This window comes from Rhinopithecus roxellana, chromosome 8 (assembly GCF_007565055.1).
Source record: "Rhinopithecus roxellana isolate Shanxi Qingling chromosome 8, ASM756505v1, whole genome shotgun sequence".
Classification (NCBI taxonomy): Eukaryota; Metazoa; Chordata; class Mammalia; order Primates; family Cercopithecidae; genus Rhinopithecus; species Rhinopithecus roxellana.
In genome coordinates this window covers 88,995,969-89,010,594 of record NC_044556.1, presented here as the reverse complement: position 1 = coordinate 89,010,594, position 14,626 = coordinate 88,995,969, and the positions used below count along the sequence as shown (strand labels likewise).

At 44.8% G+C, this 14,626-nt stretch overlaps 1 long non-coding RNA gene across 1 annotated transcript in view; it reads right to left on the bottom strand.

Moving 5' to 3' along the window:
- LOC104660093 overlaps positions 1-11,394 on the bottom strand; it is a 51,621-nt gene extending 40,227 nt beyond the window's left edge. Inside the window, exon 1 of the long non-coding RNA XR_747665.1 lies at positions 10,890-11,394. This is a non-coding gene — a long non-coding RNA (uncharacterized LOC104660093). The remainder of the gene's footprint in view (positions 1-10,889) is intronic.
- Between the last annotated feature and the right edge of the window lie 3,232 nt (positions 11,395-14,626).

Below are 14,626 nucleotides of genomic sequence, written 5' to 3'. Positions count from 1 at the left end.
ATCCGGCTCCTGAGTGACTGTTCTAAAAAGGCCTGACCTCCTTCAAACAGCCCATCTAGAAGGTTCTTGCTCCCCTTGCCTGGAAGGTCTCCTCTGCCCACCTGTGCCTTAGCCCCTCCTTACTCTGCCTCTTCCATAGGGCATTCTGCAGCCCCCTGTGGGCTTTTTAAATCTACCCCTTCCTGCCCTGGGCCCTCTCCCCCAAATCACAAGTCATTCGCTTCACCAAATTTGGTGGATCAAAAACCCACGAGGCATGCTTTTATTTTTTAAGAGACAGATTCCTGAAATTCACCCCACTGAAATTCTGAGTCAGTAGGTTGGGGGCAGGCCTGGGACTCTCAAAGCTCCCCCAGGTGATTCTGATGATCAGCCAGATTTGGGAACCTTTGATCCAGTTCACCCTCCCACCCAGTGCTCCAGCATCCCTGCCAAGAGGTTGACTCAGCTTTTCCAAGAAGCATTCCCTGACTTGCCTTGCTGAGGTGGGAGCTCCACCCAAGTGCTTCGAAAATGCTGTGCTCATCATCACCCCCAATCTTAAGGTGAATCATGGATTGTCATCACCTGTTTAAATGTCTCACTCCCCCACTAGACTCTTTGAAGAAGGGGACTGTGTCTTAGTTAATGTATTACCCCCAATACCTGACTTGTAGTAAGGACTTCGTGTATTTATCAAATGAGTGAATGGATGAATGAACACCACTAGAAATCTACTAATATAATACAGTCACTAGCTAAGGTATAATGATTTTGCTAGTACAGCATTGGGTGTGAATAATTTGCCAGTGAAAATATTTATTTGGTTATTCGGGAAAAGGAATTAGATTTTGATATATCAGCTCTGAAAATCTGGCTGGAAGCTAGCTGTCCTTTAGACAGGTAGGTCCAGCTGTTCTCACAAGTGCGTCATTTAGGAAGACATACCATTCACTGGAAGGATTTGACGTATTATTAGGCTCTGTAGTGTGTAAATGTGAGAGAAAATAAAGTATGAGCTGATATAGATTTATTCATATCTAGTCAAGGGCAGATTCACATTTTGAGGGGCTTGAAGCTTGGACAATTTTGGAGGCCTTCTTTTTAAAAAGCTCTTGTTTCTCTACCACCCCCAAACTTCTAGTGCCAGGAGCCCAGGACAGGCTCATTTTGTGACATCACATCTGACCCTATACCTTTATGACATGCCAGGTGGGTCTTTACAGTGAGTAAAGGAGTATTCCTGGATGTCATCCCTGTACTGATATAGCTAGCAATAACTTCTTATCTACTTAAGTGACAGCATACCACATATGTCTCCCACATCTCATAAATATGTCCCCAACATCCCATACTAAATGTAGTTCCAATGCAACTTCCTCTTAGCTGGATCTCCAGGATGCCCATGGCCTCTCCAATGTCATTGACATCAGCGGAAAGTGGTGGAGGGGAAGTTAGGGTAGAGACAGAGAACTAGTTAACGTATCTTAACTTTGAAATTTTTATAAAAACAGATTACCATGAGAGCACACAGTAGTCCCCTCCCAGAGCCATGAAAGAGGACAGTGCAGTTGAGGGGCCATGAAGCTTAAACTCCGTTTAATTTCATGATAAATGCACCTTTGCAAACGAACATTTATTGAGCATCCCTTACATGCCAAGCACTGTTTCAGGCACTCAGAATGAAGCGGTGAATAAAATAATCAAAGCCCATGACCTCATGGGACACACATCTAGACTAGTTAAAATAGGTGTGTTTTCTTGGTTTATGAGGACAGGAACATTGGATGTATTGGCCACTACTGCCTGACTCTCAATAAATATTTGTGCAATGAATAAATGAAAGATGGAATGAATGAAACATTTCAGAACTAAAAAGTATTGTGCTGTTGAGATTTGGTATGTCAATGAAATTCGGCACAAATTACAAAGTTGCTACAAAGCCTGTGAAAAATTATAAGGACGATAATGACATGGGTGTTGTACCACAGTTTTCCAGGACCCAAGCAGGACTATTGTTCTGACATGTATTAACATTGGCAGGTAACCAGAGATTCCTCTTCCTTTCTGGAATGAAATTGGCACTCCAGTTAGTACACCTCCAAGGCAGGCCCTCCCTCAGGTTTGGAAGGTTAAAAACAGGGAGAGACAAGTGAGAACCAGTCCCAGTCCTGTGTCACCAACTCCTCCTGCTTCTGCCCGCTGGCTGCAGGAGCTACTGGAGATATGGCCCTCACAGCTGCTCATCTGTCACAGCATTCACTACAGGTGATCGGGTAACCTCTCCCTCCCATTGGCCCCTACCACCACCACCACCTTCTACTTCACAGGAGATAGAGGTAATCAGAGGACAATGCCCACAGTCACCAAACCTGCAATGTTACTGCACCTGAGTCCATCTTCCCCTTTATTCCTCTGTTAAGGATGGAATGAGCCCCAGCTGCATCATTTATTAGCTCTGTGACATGGAGCAATTGTGAGGGCTTCAGTTAAAGATTGCCTCTACTTTTTTTTTTTTTTTTTTTTTTTTTTGAGACGGAGTCTCGCTCTGTCTCCAGGATGGAGTTCAGTGGCACAATCTCGGCTCACTGCAACCTCTGCCTCCCAGGTTCAAGCAATTCTCCTGCCTCAGCCTCCCGAGTAGCTGGGACTACAGGCGTGTACCACCATGCCCAGCTAATTTTTTATATTTTAGTGGAGACGGGGTTTCACCATGTGGGTCAGGATGGTCTCGATCTCCTGACCTCGTAATCTGCCCGCCTCGGCCTCCCAAAGTGCTGGCATGGTCCCCACTATTTTTTTTTTTTTTTTTTGAGATGGAGTCTTGCTCTGTCGCCCAGGCTGGGGTGCAGTGGCGCGATCTTGGCTCACTGCAAGCTCTGCCTCCTGGGTTCACGCCATTCTCCTGCCTCAGCTTCCCAACTAGCTGGGACTACAGGTGCCCGCCACCACGCCTGGCTAATTTTTTTGTGTTTTTACTAGAGACAGGTTTCACCATGTTAGTCAGGATGGTCTCGATCTCCTGACCTCGTGATCTGCCCGCCTCGGCCTCCCAAAGTGCTGGGATTACAGGCGGGAGTCACTGCACCTGGCCAAGGATGGTCCGCACTTTTAAATGAGAAGAATAGTACCTACTCTCTAGGGTGGTTGTGGTCATTAAATGAGATGATAGAGCCAAATGCAGTGGCTCATGCATGTAATCCCAGCACTTTGGGAGGTTGAGGCGGAAGGATTGCTTGAGCCCAGGAGTCTGAGACCATCCTGGGTAACATGGTGAGACTTCATCTCTAAAAGAAATTTTAAAAATTAGCTGGGCATGGTGGCACATATCTGTAGTCTCCACTACTTGGGAGACTAAGGTGGGAGGACTGCTTGCTTGAGCCCAGGAGGTCAAGGCTGCAGTGAGCCATGATTGTACCACTGCACTCCAGCCTGGACAACTGAGCAAGACCTTGTCTCAAACAAACAAACAAAAAGACATAATGGAAAAGGTACATGGTGCCTGGCATGAGAAACTTTCTTTTATTATTAATATTGCTGTTACTATTCTTATCATTTCTGTCCAAGGCCAATGTCTTCCATGGTGTCTTGCCTTTTCAGAAACTCCACTTCTATCAGTTATTCACTCTCCCTGTTCCTTCAGCCTTTCTTCTATAGCCTCCTACCCATCACCATATAAACAAATACAATTTACTTCAATTTTTTAAAATGACAATGTAATTAAGAACTTTCCTTGACCTCACCTGCCCCTCTATCTGTCATTCTTTCTCAACGGCAATCTTTGAAAAGTAGCTCGCATTCACGGTCTCTGTGATGCTGTTTTCCTCCGTTCCTTTCTGCATCTACCCAGCACTTGTTGGAGTCAGACTTAGCAAGGTCACTAAAACCTTCCTGTGGCTTGATCCAGTGACTGCCTTGAGTCTTTTATTCCTTGACCTCTCAGTGGCTTCCCAAGTTGCTTATTGTTCCTCCTTTGATGTGCTTTTCATCCCTTGACTTCAGGACGTCCTGCTCTTTAACTCCTTTAACTCCTACTTTCCCAGTCACTCTTCCCAGTGTCCTGTGTGGGCTCCTCTCCCTTTGTGAGTTCTTCAGCTTCTGCTCATCCCTAAGTGGCTGTATTCTCTCCTGGTCTAGCCCTCATTTTGTTCTCTTCTTACTCTTCCCTCTCCTCTGTTTCATCCCAATGATGCTGAGGCTTCCATTATCATCTAAAGCTGGAAATCAATCATCCAGTGCCGACAGTCCAGACCTCTCTCCCAGGCTCCAGACACATAAATCCAGCTGTCTGCTGCCATTCCCCATTTACATTCCCCACAGGCCCCTCAACATCCACATGCTCAAAATAAGCTCTTCATCTTCCCCCATAAACTAGTCCTTCCTCCTGTTTCCTATTTCGGTGAACGGCATCTCCCTGGACCCAGTTGGCCACGCTAGAAACTTGAGAGTCTCCCTTTACTTCTTCTTTATCCAATCAATTAACAAGTCCTGTCCATTATCCCACCTATAAATCTCTCAACTCCATTTGTTTCTTTTCACTTACACAGTCACTACTCTCTTGTAACTGGCCTTCTTGTTTCCAACTCCCTCCCTTCTCCAGGATAAAACGCAGAATCTAGGCAGGTTGGGTGAGACTGAAGGGGCAGGCTCTGCTCCCTGTGATGGGCCCTTGCTTACCTCTCCAACCTCAGGTCTTTTCTCTTCTTCGCCACCTACCCTTCGCTCCAGCCACACAGCTCCACTTTTACTTTCCAAAAAGCCAGGCTTCTTCTTGTCTTTGGGCCTTTGATTCTGCCACTCACTCTAAATAGATTAATCTTTGCAGCCTTAAGTTTTTGTTACCACTGGGGCCATCCCCCTGACAGCTCCCCTTATTTACCCTACTGTAACATTCCCCGCACTGTGCCCCAACTGCCTGTTTGCCTGTCCTCTCATCTAGTCTACAAACTCCTTGATGAAGGGACTCAGCCTCTTTTGTTCACTGCTGAACAAGACTCTAAGTAGCACTTGGCTTGAGGTAGGTGCTGGACATGTGATTGCTGGGTGAATGAATGGAGGACATGTGATTGCTGGGTAAATGAATGGAGGACATGTGATTGCTGGGTGAATAAACGGAGGACATGTGATTGTTGGGTGAATAAATGGAGGACATGTGATTGCAGGGTGAATAATGGAGGACAGGTGATTGTGGGGTGAATAAATGGAGGACATGGGATTGTCGGGTGAATGAATGGAGGACACGTGATTGTGGGGTGAATAAATGGAGGACACGTGATTGTGGGGTGAATAAATGGAGGACACCTGATTGTTGGGTGAATAAATGGAGGACACGTGGTTGTTGAGTGAATAAATGGACACGTGATTGCTGGGTGAATAAATGGAGGACACGTGGTTGTTGAGTGAATAAATGGACACGTGATTGCTGGGTGAATGAACGGAGGACACGTGATTGTTGGGTGAATGAATGGAGGACACATGATTGTTGATGAATGAACGGAGGACACGTGATTGCTCGGTGAATGAATGGAGGACGCATGATTGCTGGGTGAATGAATGGGCCACTGGTTCTTCTACATATCCATGCAGCCAGTAGAAACCTGGTCCTCAGAGGTTACCGTGTAAGCTTTTTAAGCACCTCTTTTCTGACAGCTCAACACTGACCCACACATTCTTTCCACTGCCAAGCCTCAAACTCTGAGCCAGGGGGTGGAGGAGAAAAGAGGTGGGGTGACCTTCCTTTGGAACAGAACGTGGATTCTCTCTTTTCTGAGGTCAAGCCTACCAGCTCCCTCCCTTATTCATTTCTTCTCCACCACTTAGCATCAATGTATCATCACTTACCCACCTTGCCTTCCTTTCTGTGTCAGAAGAGGAGGGGTCCCTCCTTCCAGTCAAGGTTAGCCCTTCTATGAGAGCCCTTGGTTCTATGCCTCTTAGGAATCATCATGAACCCATTGTCCCCTTGTCTTCCCGTTTAACAGCATCCTCTCTGTGGTCTCCTTCCTTTCTACAGATACACAAACTGAATGAAGTTTCTTGTCTTGAAAACCTCGTGACTTTTTCTTTTCTTTTTCTTTTGATACAGGGTCTCACTCCTGTCACCCAGGCTGGTGTGCAGCAGTGCGATCAAAGCTCACTGCAATCCCTACCTCCTGGGCCCAAGTGATCCTCCTGCTTCAGCCTCCCAAGTAGCTGGGACCACAGGCATGTGCCACCACACCTTGATAATTTTTGTATTTTTTGTAGAGACAGGGTTTCACTATGTTGCCCAGTATGGTCTCGAACTCCTGGGTTTGAGCGATCCACCCACCCTCGCCTCCCCAAGTGCTGGGATTACAGGTATGAGCCACTGCGTCTGGCCAACAAATTATTTTAAAAAGGATTTTCCACTATACTTTCTGCCTCCACTGTTTTCACCCTCTCGCTCTTTCCTCCCAGCTCCCTCTCCTTCCCATCTATATTGAACATGCTTTCTTTAAGGTCACAAATGACTTAGTCCAGCTCATGTTTGAGGCTTGCCCCTACTCTCTACTGACATATATGCCCCAGGTTTCTGCCTCACCTTCCCCATCGTCCAACAAGGGTTTATTGAGCACCTGTTCTGTGTGCAGCCCGGTGGTGGGGAAGGAAGAGTTATCAAAAAGTGGCCTCTGAACTCAGAGGTGTGACTAAGACACACACATGGAACTCTACTGAACAATGGATGGCAGAATATTAGGCCAAGTTATGTGGCACAGACTGTGCTTCCCATTAGGGAAGAGAGAGAACAGCCAGGCTGGAACAGGCAAAGAAATCTTGAAGCTTAAGGTATGAGCTAATATAAACTCTATGATTGGTGGGATTTTAGGGAGTGGGAGTGGAGTTGGGAAGCAAGTGCCAGGTTACAGTAAGACAGGGGCAAGGCCTCTACCATCTAAGATTCCTTCAGAGATTTTCTTCACATTAAAATGTAAATAACTGAGAAGGACTAAAAATGTAACCTATTTAAGTTGTACTTGCATTTTACATTAAAGACTTCAACTAAGAAGATGCAGTCTTTTTTTTTTTTTTTTGAGATGGAGTTTCGCTCTTGTTGCCCAGGCTGGAGTGTAGTGGAGTGATCCTGGCTCACTGCAACCTCCGCCTCCCGGGTTCAAGCGATTCTCCTGCCTCAGCCTCCCAAGTAGCTGGGATTACAGGTATGCGCCACCATGCCCAGCTAATTTTGTATTTTCAGTAGAGACCACCATCTTGGCCTGGCTGGTTTTCAACTCCTGACCTCAGGTGATCCGCCTGCCTCGGCCTCCCAAAAGTGCTGGGATGGTGTGAGCCACTGCACCGGGCCTGCAGTCTTAATGATAGAATTTCAGCCATTTCCTGATTTAGAAAAGAATATAATAGTAACGAAAAACCAAAAGAAGAGTCATCCATCGCTCTGTTCAGTTTGCAAATTTTCCCCTATAAGAATCATGCATGGGGCTGGGCTCGGTGGCTTATGCCTGTAATCCCAGCACTTTGGGAGGCCAAGGAGGGTGGATCACCGGAGGTCAGGAGTTTGAAATCAGTCTGACCAACAAGATGAAACTCCATCTCTACTGAAAATACAAAAAATTAGCCGGCATGGTGGTGCGTGCCTGTAATCCCAGCTACTCCAGAGGCTAAGACAGGAGACTCACTTGAACCCGGGAGGCGGAGGTTGCAGTCAGCCAAGGTCGTGCCATTGCACTCCAGCCTGGGCAACAAAAGCGAAATTCCACCTCAAAAAAAAAAAAAAAAAAAAAAAAAAAAAGAAAGAAAGAAAAGAAAAGGAAAAAAGAAGCATGCATGAATATAACAGCTCTGCCATGCAAATATTTTCCTTGATATGTGGTCAGAGCCAGGCCTCGGGCACATACAACCGCATATCCTCCCAGTAGGCACTTTGCTCTCAGTGTAGGCTTGATACCATCTCTGTTCAGTGTGCTGTTATATTTGAGGTGTTATTTTAATCAAAACTATGTTTTTTTTTAAAAAAAGATCCTCTTTTATTTTTTGCAAAATGATTTGCAAGTAATAATAATAGCAGACGCTTAGCTAGTGTATACTGGAGACAGATTCTGCACTAAATGCTTTGCATAGTTGCCCCCACATAATCTTTCAAAACAACACTGTGAAGAAGGTTCTTTTATAATCCCCATTTACACATGAGGAAACTGAGGCAGCTGGGTTAAATAACTTGTTGGGAAGTTAAGGAGTTAAGATTCCACTCAGGAAGTGGGGGAAGGGGAGGCAGTTATATGGCTTCCCTCTTGCAGGAAGTTCTCATTGACCTGCCAGCTTCCCACGCTATTGACAGTGGCTTCTGAGCTCCTGAAGCTTCAGAAATGTTTACATTTTATTAGTGTAATGATAGTTTGCGGTATCTAACCCATAGCAGTGTTTCTCAAATTGTGCGAAGGACTGATTTGATTTTTTTTTTTTTGGAGACAGAATCTCACTCTGTGACCCAGGCTGGAGTGCAGTGGCGCAATCTCGGCTCACTGCAGGCTCCGCCTCCCAGGTTCACACCATTCTCCTGCCTCAGCCTCCTGAGTAACTGGGACCACAGGTGCCCGCCACCATGCCCTGCTAATTTTTTGTGTTTTTAGTAGAGATGGGGTTTCACCATGTTAGTCAGGATGGCCTCAATCTCCTGACCTTGTGATCTGCCCACCTTGGCCTCCCAAAGTGCTGGGATTACAGGTATGAGCCACCACACCCGGCCAATTTGATTTTATTTTTAAAAATTTCTAGGGGCCAGGCACGTTGGTTCATGCCTGTAATCCCAGCACTTTGAGAGGCCAAAGTGGGTAAATCATCTGAGGTCAGGAGTCCAAGACCAGCCTGGCCAACATGGTGAAACCTCGTCTCTATTAAAAATACAAAAAATTAGCTGGGCGTGGTGGCAGGTGCCTGTAATCCCAGCTACTCAGGAGGCTGAGGCAGGAGAATTGCTTGAACCCAGGAGGTGGAGGTTGCAGTGAGCTCAGATCGTGCTATTGCACTCCAGCCTGGGCGACAAGGGCAAAACTCCGTCTTAAAAAAAAAAAAAAAAAAAAAAAAAAAATTTGGCTAGCCACAAAGGCTTACACTTGTAAATCCAGCATTTTGGGAGGCCGAGATGGGAGGATCCCTTCAGCCCAGGAGTTCAAGACCAGCCTGGGAAACATGAGACCCCCCATCTCTTAAAAAAAAGAAAAAAGAATTAGCTGGGTGTGGTGGCTCATACCTATAGTCCCAGCTGCTATTCAGAAGGCTGAGGCAAGAGGATCACTTGAGCCCAGGAATTCAAGGTTGCAGTGAGCTTTGATCATGCCACTGCACCCCAGCCTGGGTGACAGAGCAGGACCCTGTCTCAAAAAAGAAAAAAAAGTCCTAATCATTGTATACAAACAATTTGATAATTGTTATGAGTTTCTAAATCCTCTCAATTTCTGTACTTATCTTGTTCCACATGAATAGTGAACAGTTTGCAGGCCAACACCAGTTCAAGGATGGTATTTTGATGGGCACCAATATGTGGTATCAACAAAGCAGCTTCATACTTTTAAAATTTCATTTCATTCATTCAATATAGATTTTTTAAGTGCTTACTACATAGCAGGCACCCAACTAGGTGCTACCAATCAAGTAGGAAAAAAGAACAAAGGGGCCTTCATGAAGTTAACATTCTAGCAGGGAAAGCAGAGTTGAAACAATTAACTGAAAATTAATTAATTTTTCTAATTAATTATAAAAATAAATACCACTGGGAGTGGTGGCTCACCCCTGTAATCCCAGCACTTTGGGAGGCTGAGGGAGGTGGATCACCTGATGTCAGGAGTTCAAGACCAGCCTGGCCAACATGGTGAAACCCCATCTCTACTAAAAATACAAAAAAATTAGCCAGGCATGGTGGTGGGCGCCTGTAATCCCAGCTACTGGGGAGGCTGAGGTAGAGAATTGCTTGAACCCAGGAGGCGGAGGTTGCAGTGAGCCGAGATCGTGCCACTGCACGCCAGCCTGGGCAACAAAAGTGAAACTCCATCTCAAAAATAAAATAAAATAAATAAAAATTAAAAATTAATACTAAGGAGAAGATCAGAATACTCAGCGCTCCTATTGGGGTTCCCAAAGCTAGGCTGATGGGTAAGGGAATGCTTCTCTAAGGAATCCTTCATCTTAGAGCTGAAGAATGAGCAGGGGCTGCAAGGCCCCAAATGGGGAAAGAGGGTTCTAGGGAGAAGGAGGGACAGAGAGAGAGCCCTGGAGCAGAGAGACACACAGGAGGCTGCTGAAATAGTGTCCTGCAGGTCTCTAGAGCCCATGCCAAGGACGGTGCATTTTATCTCAAGAGCCATGGAAATCTCCTGAAGGGTTTTGAGCTGGGGCTGGGCAAAATGGTCAGATTTGCCTTTTAAAAGTCACACTTACACTTTCCCAGTAATTTAAACACAACAGATTTTCATAATAATTGTAACAGGGAACTAACAATTCATTACAGAGATTTTCACATATGAACAAAAAGTTTGGGACTGCTATCCTATTGAAAGAGTTATTTGTGATTCCCATGACTCTACAAACACATGATGTAGACAGTCACTTACGCCTCCAAAGAAGTCGCTATGCTTCTTCTACCTCCTCCTCTCAGTCCCTATCATCCTCTAAGTAACATCTTAAGAAGAGTGGCTGTGTGAGGTATGTGACCAAACTCCACCCACTCCTCTTCTTTTGCACTAACAGAACCACAATTTAGTTCAAGCCAGCAATATTCCCAGGAAAAACTCATTTTTAGCCCTATTAAAAATGACCATGTGACACAGTTCTGGCCAATGGGAAGACATCAGAAATCTGCTGAGGATTCAGGGAAACCTTTTGCTTTCCAGATGAAAGGAGGCCATCTGACTAATACAGTTCTGTCCCCTTCCTCCTACCTTAAAAATCAGTTGTAAGTCCCAGAGGTGCTGCAGCCATCTTACCACCATGAGGCAACAAGCACAAAGATGAAAATCCAACATGGTAAGGTTGGTGGGACAGAAAGAAACTGAGTCCTTGAGGACTAGGCCTGGACTGTCCACTTCTGTTCTTCTTGTTACATGAGAAAAATAAACCCCTATAGGCTGAAGCTGCTGTAAGTCTGGTTTTCCGATGCTTCAAGTTGAAAGTAAGTGAGCTTCCCAATTGGAAATGGATGGTCCACAAAATCAGATCAACTTGCATAGCACAGTCTTCTCCCCCCTGCGGCCATTCCCATCTTTGAACATCTAGATATTTCAAAGAAAAAGACTTTTCTATTATTTCTGACATCGCTTCGCCCTTCTCACTAGGAGCTGTAATGGGATAAGCAGGCTCTGCCATGGGTCCTTTGTTTCCTAAAAGGGGAAGGCTGGCGACGAGGCTTCGTGGAAAATGCTGATATACTACACCACATCAGAATGTGCTGTTCTCATTTATTTTTTAATACAAACCCATCTTTGCATGTGGGCACTGGCAAAGAGTTGATGGTTACGAAATGTTGGGCGACAGTGGTAATATGGGAGGTGACACACAGCAAAGGAATCTCATCTTCAAATTACACAGAACACAAAACCATTGTGGTTCATGACATAGCTCCCACATTCTTTCCATATTTATCCAGCGGGGCTCCAGTGAATTGGACGGTGCCTTCTGCTTGTTTAGTGAGTGTGTAAAACTCCTGGACAGGGTTGTGTGAAGCAATGTGTAAAAGCCATGGTCGCCAGCCTGCTACCGCTACCTAATGTCCATTTTCCTCTGTGCCAGGAGCTCTGTGGAGAACCAATCCGCAGCTCTGTCACCCAGGCTGGAGTGCAGTGGTGCTATCTCAGCTCACTGCAGGCTCCACTTCCCGGGTTCATGCCATTCTCTTGCCTTAGCCTCCCGAGTAAGTGGGACTACAGGCGTTCACCACCACGCCCGGCTAATTTTTTGTACTTTTTAGTAGAGACGGGGTTTCACAGTTCGTACAACATTCAGGAAAGAAGTTCAGGAAGTAGTTGTCAGAAATGATGCACGCTACAGTTACTATATTCAGTGCCAAAGCAATTCATTTCTTTTTACAGACACACACAAGCAGAAAGGGTGAATTCAAAGGTAGTCCTCCGGGCAGAGAAAACATTGCAATTCTAGACACACACTGTCAACAAGCCCATATGTCTGCAATGTAAAGGGCTTTTTTAAGATTATAAGCTGTCTTTCAGACACAGCAGCTTCTTCTAAAAATAATTCCATTTGATCAGACAAAGTGGGAAGAATGCTACTGGTTGGTATCTCAGGGGCAAAGATAGAATCCAAACAGAGTATAATCTCTCATGCCTACAAAAGGGCCCTAGGAAGGACTATTCATCAAATAGGAGATGTTTTAAAGGAACACATACACTATGAGAGTGGCCAAAGGAAAATAGAAAATACTGAAATATATGCAAAATGAAGCCTCTGTGGTTTATAATGAGGCTGAAATCTCACTGATGGGGTCTGGCTTAACTCTGAATTAAGAGAATGAAGCTGAAATCCCCCTGACCTTGAGGCAGCAGCTGAAGACTTGAATGTATGTACATTTTCAGTCACTCAACTTTTGTAACATCTGGAGCATGATTAATGCTGTAAGGGGTTTAAGAACTTTTATTGGCACTAATAGTTATTGGTTGCCACTAAAAAGTGGTCCTGCTGCCAGCAAAACAAATGGTCAGGCATTTAAAGCCCCTATCAGGGTGGAAAAGGGCATTTTGCCAATTTTAATTTCCTCTTGGAAACCGTGTGGTTAATTTTCCAAACTATGTTTGAACTTCAAAAGTCCATACTTGCTTCACTGGGTTAGATGGGCTTTCTGGTATTTCAAAGAAGTTTAAAAAATCTTTGGAAAGTCTAAAAGTTTTAAGATAACAATTTGGAGAAAAAAGAAATATTATCAATATATGTGCAGAAAAATACCTTAGGAAAATTTAAAATATTAACAGCAGTTATGTGTGGAGTAGTAGAATTACTACTTATTTACACATTTTGCATTTTCCAAAATTTCTATTATAAGCACACATTATTTTTATAATCAAAAGACTTTATAAAATACTTTTAAGAGAAAAAAATATTTCAAGACTTCCTTCAAAAACCAGGCAGCTGTCTATAAAGAAAAAGGTGAGTTAGGCCAGGCACGGTGGCTCACGCCTGTAATCCCAGAATTTTGAGAGGCTGAGGCAGGAGGATCCCTTCAGGTCAGTAGTTAAAGACCAGCCTGGCCAACATGGTGAAACCTCATCTCTACTAAAAATACAAAAATTAACTGGGCCTGGTGGCACACACCTGTAATCCCAGCTACTTGGGAGGCTGAGGCAAGAGAGTCGCTTGAACCCAGGAGGCGAATGTTGCAGTGTACCACTGCACTCCAGCCTGGGTGGCAGAGTGAGATCATCGCAAAAAAAAAAAAAAAAAAAAAAAAGAAAGAAAAGAAAAGAAATGAAAAAGGTGAGTTGGATTCCACCTTTGACACTCACTAGTATGTAACCTTGATATTAGAGATAAGCTTTATAAGATTAAATTAAATAGATATAAAGTGCCTGCAGGGGTGCAAGACATATTGTAAATGCTTAATAAATGTGAGTTAGCATCATTGTTTCACCTCAAATGATGTTCAACATTCAAAGCAGTATTCAGAGGGCCCCAGGTATAGAATGCAATTCTGATGAGAAATTTGTATGAATTTTTTTTTTTTTGAGATGGAGTCTCGCTTTTTCACCCAGACTGGAGTGCAGTGGCGTGATCTCAGCTCAATGCAAGCTCTGCTTCCTGGGTTCAAGCAATTCTCTGCCTCAGCTGGGATTACAGGTGCCCACCACCATGCCTGGCTAATTTTTTTGTATTTTTAGTAGAGACAGGGTTTCACCATCTTGGCCAGGCTGGCCTTGAACTCCTGACCTCATGATCCACCCGCCTCGGCCTCCCAGAGTGATGGGATTACAGGAGGAATTTTTTTTTTTTTTTTTGAGACAGAGTCTCACTCTGTCACCCAGGCAGTGGTACGATCTCAGCTCACTGCAGGCTCCACTTCCCGGGTTCACGCCATTCTCCTGCCTCAGCCTCCTGAGTAGCTGGGACTACAGGCGTTCACCACCACGCCCGGCTAATTTTTTGTATTTTTTAGTAAAGATGGGGTTTCACAGTGTTAGCCAGTATGGTTTTGATCTCCTGACCTCGTGATCTGCTCACCTCGGCCTCCCAAAGTGCTGGGATTACAGGCGTGAGTTACCAACCTGAATTTTTAAAAGGAAGGAAAACTGTCCTGAAAATAAGATTACAGAATAGTCCTTTCATATTGCCAAAGTGTGGGAATTCTCCCTTTCTCTCCACTCCGTGGTAAGGAGGAAGGGATCACGATGAGAAATTTATGCACATTGATTGGATGCCACTGTTTGGGATCAGAATCTGGCTTCCTTACACTTCTCATTGGCTTCCAGACAGATTAAAAATGTGAGACTCTCATGACCACTTGTCAGGGATCCCCATGCCTGGGTCAGGTGCAGTGATGTGGGTCACAGCAGCTGCCATTCCCACAGCTGTTGGCCGTCGGCCCTGGCAGGGACTATTTCAGGTTTTACTGAGTATTTCTTGCCCCACTAGCAAAGCTTTGAGAAATGCTTTGAACCATCCAAAGACCAAAAGG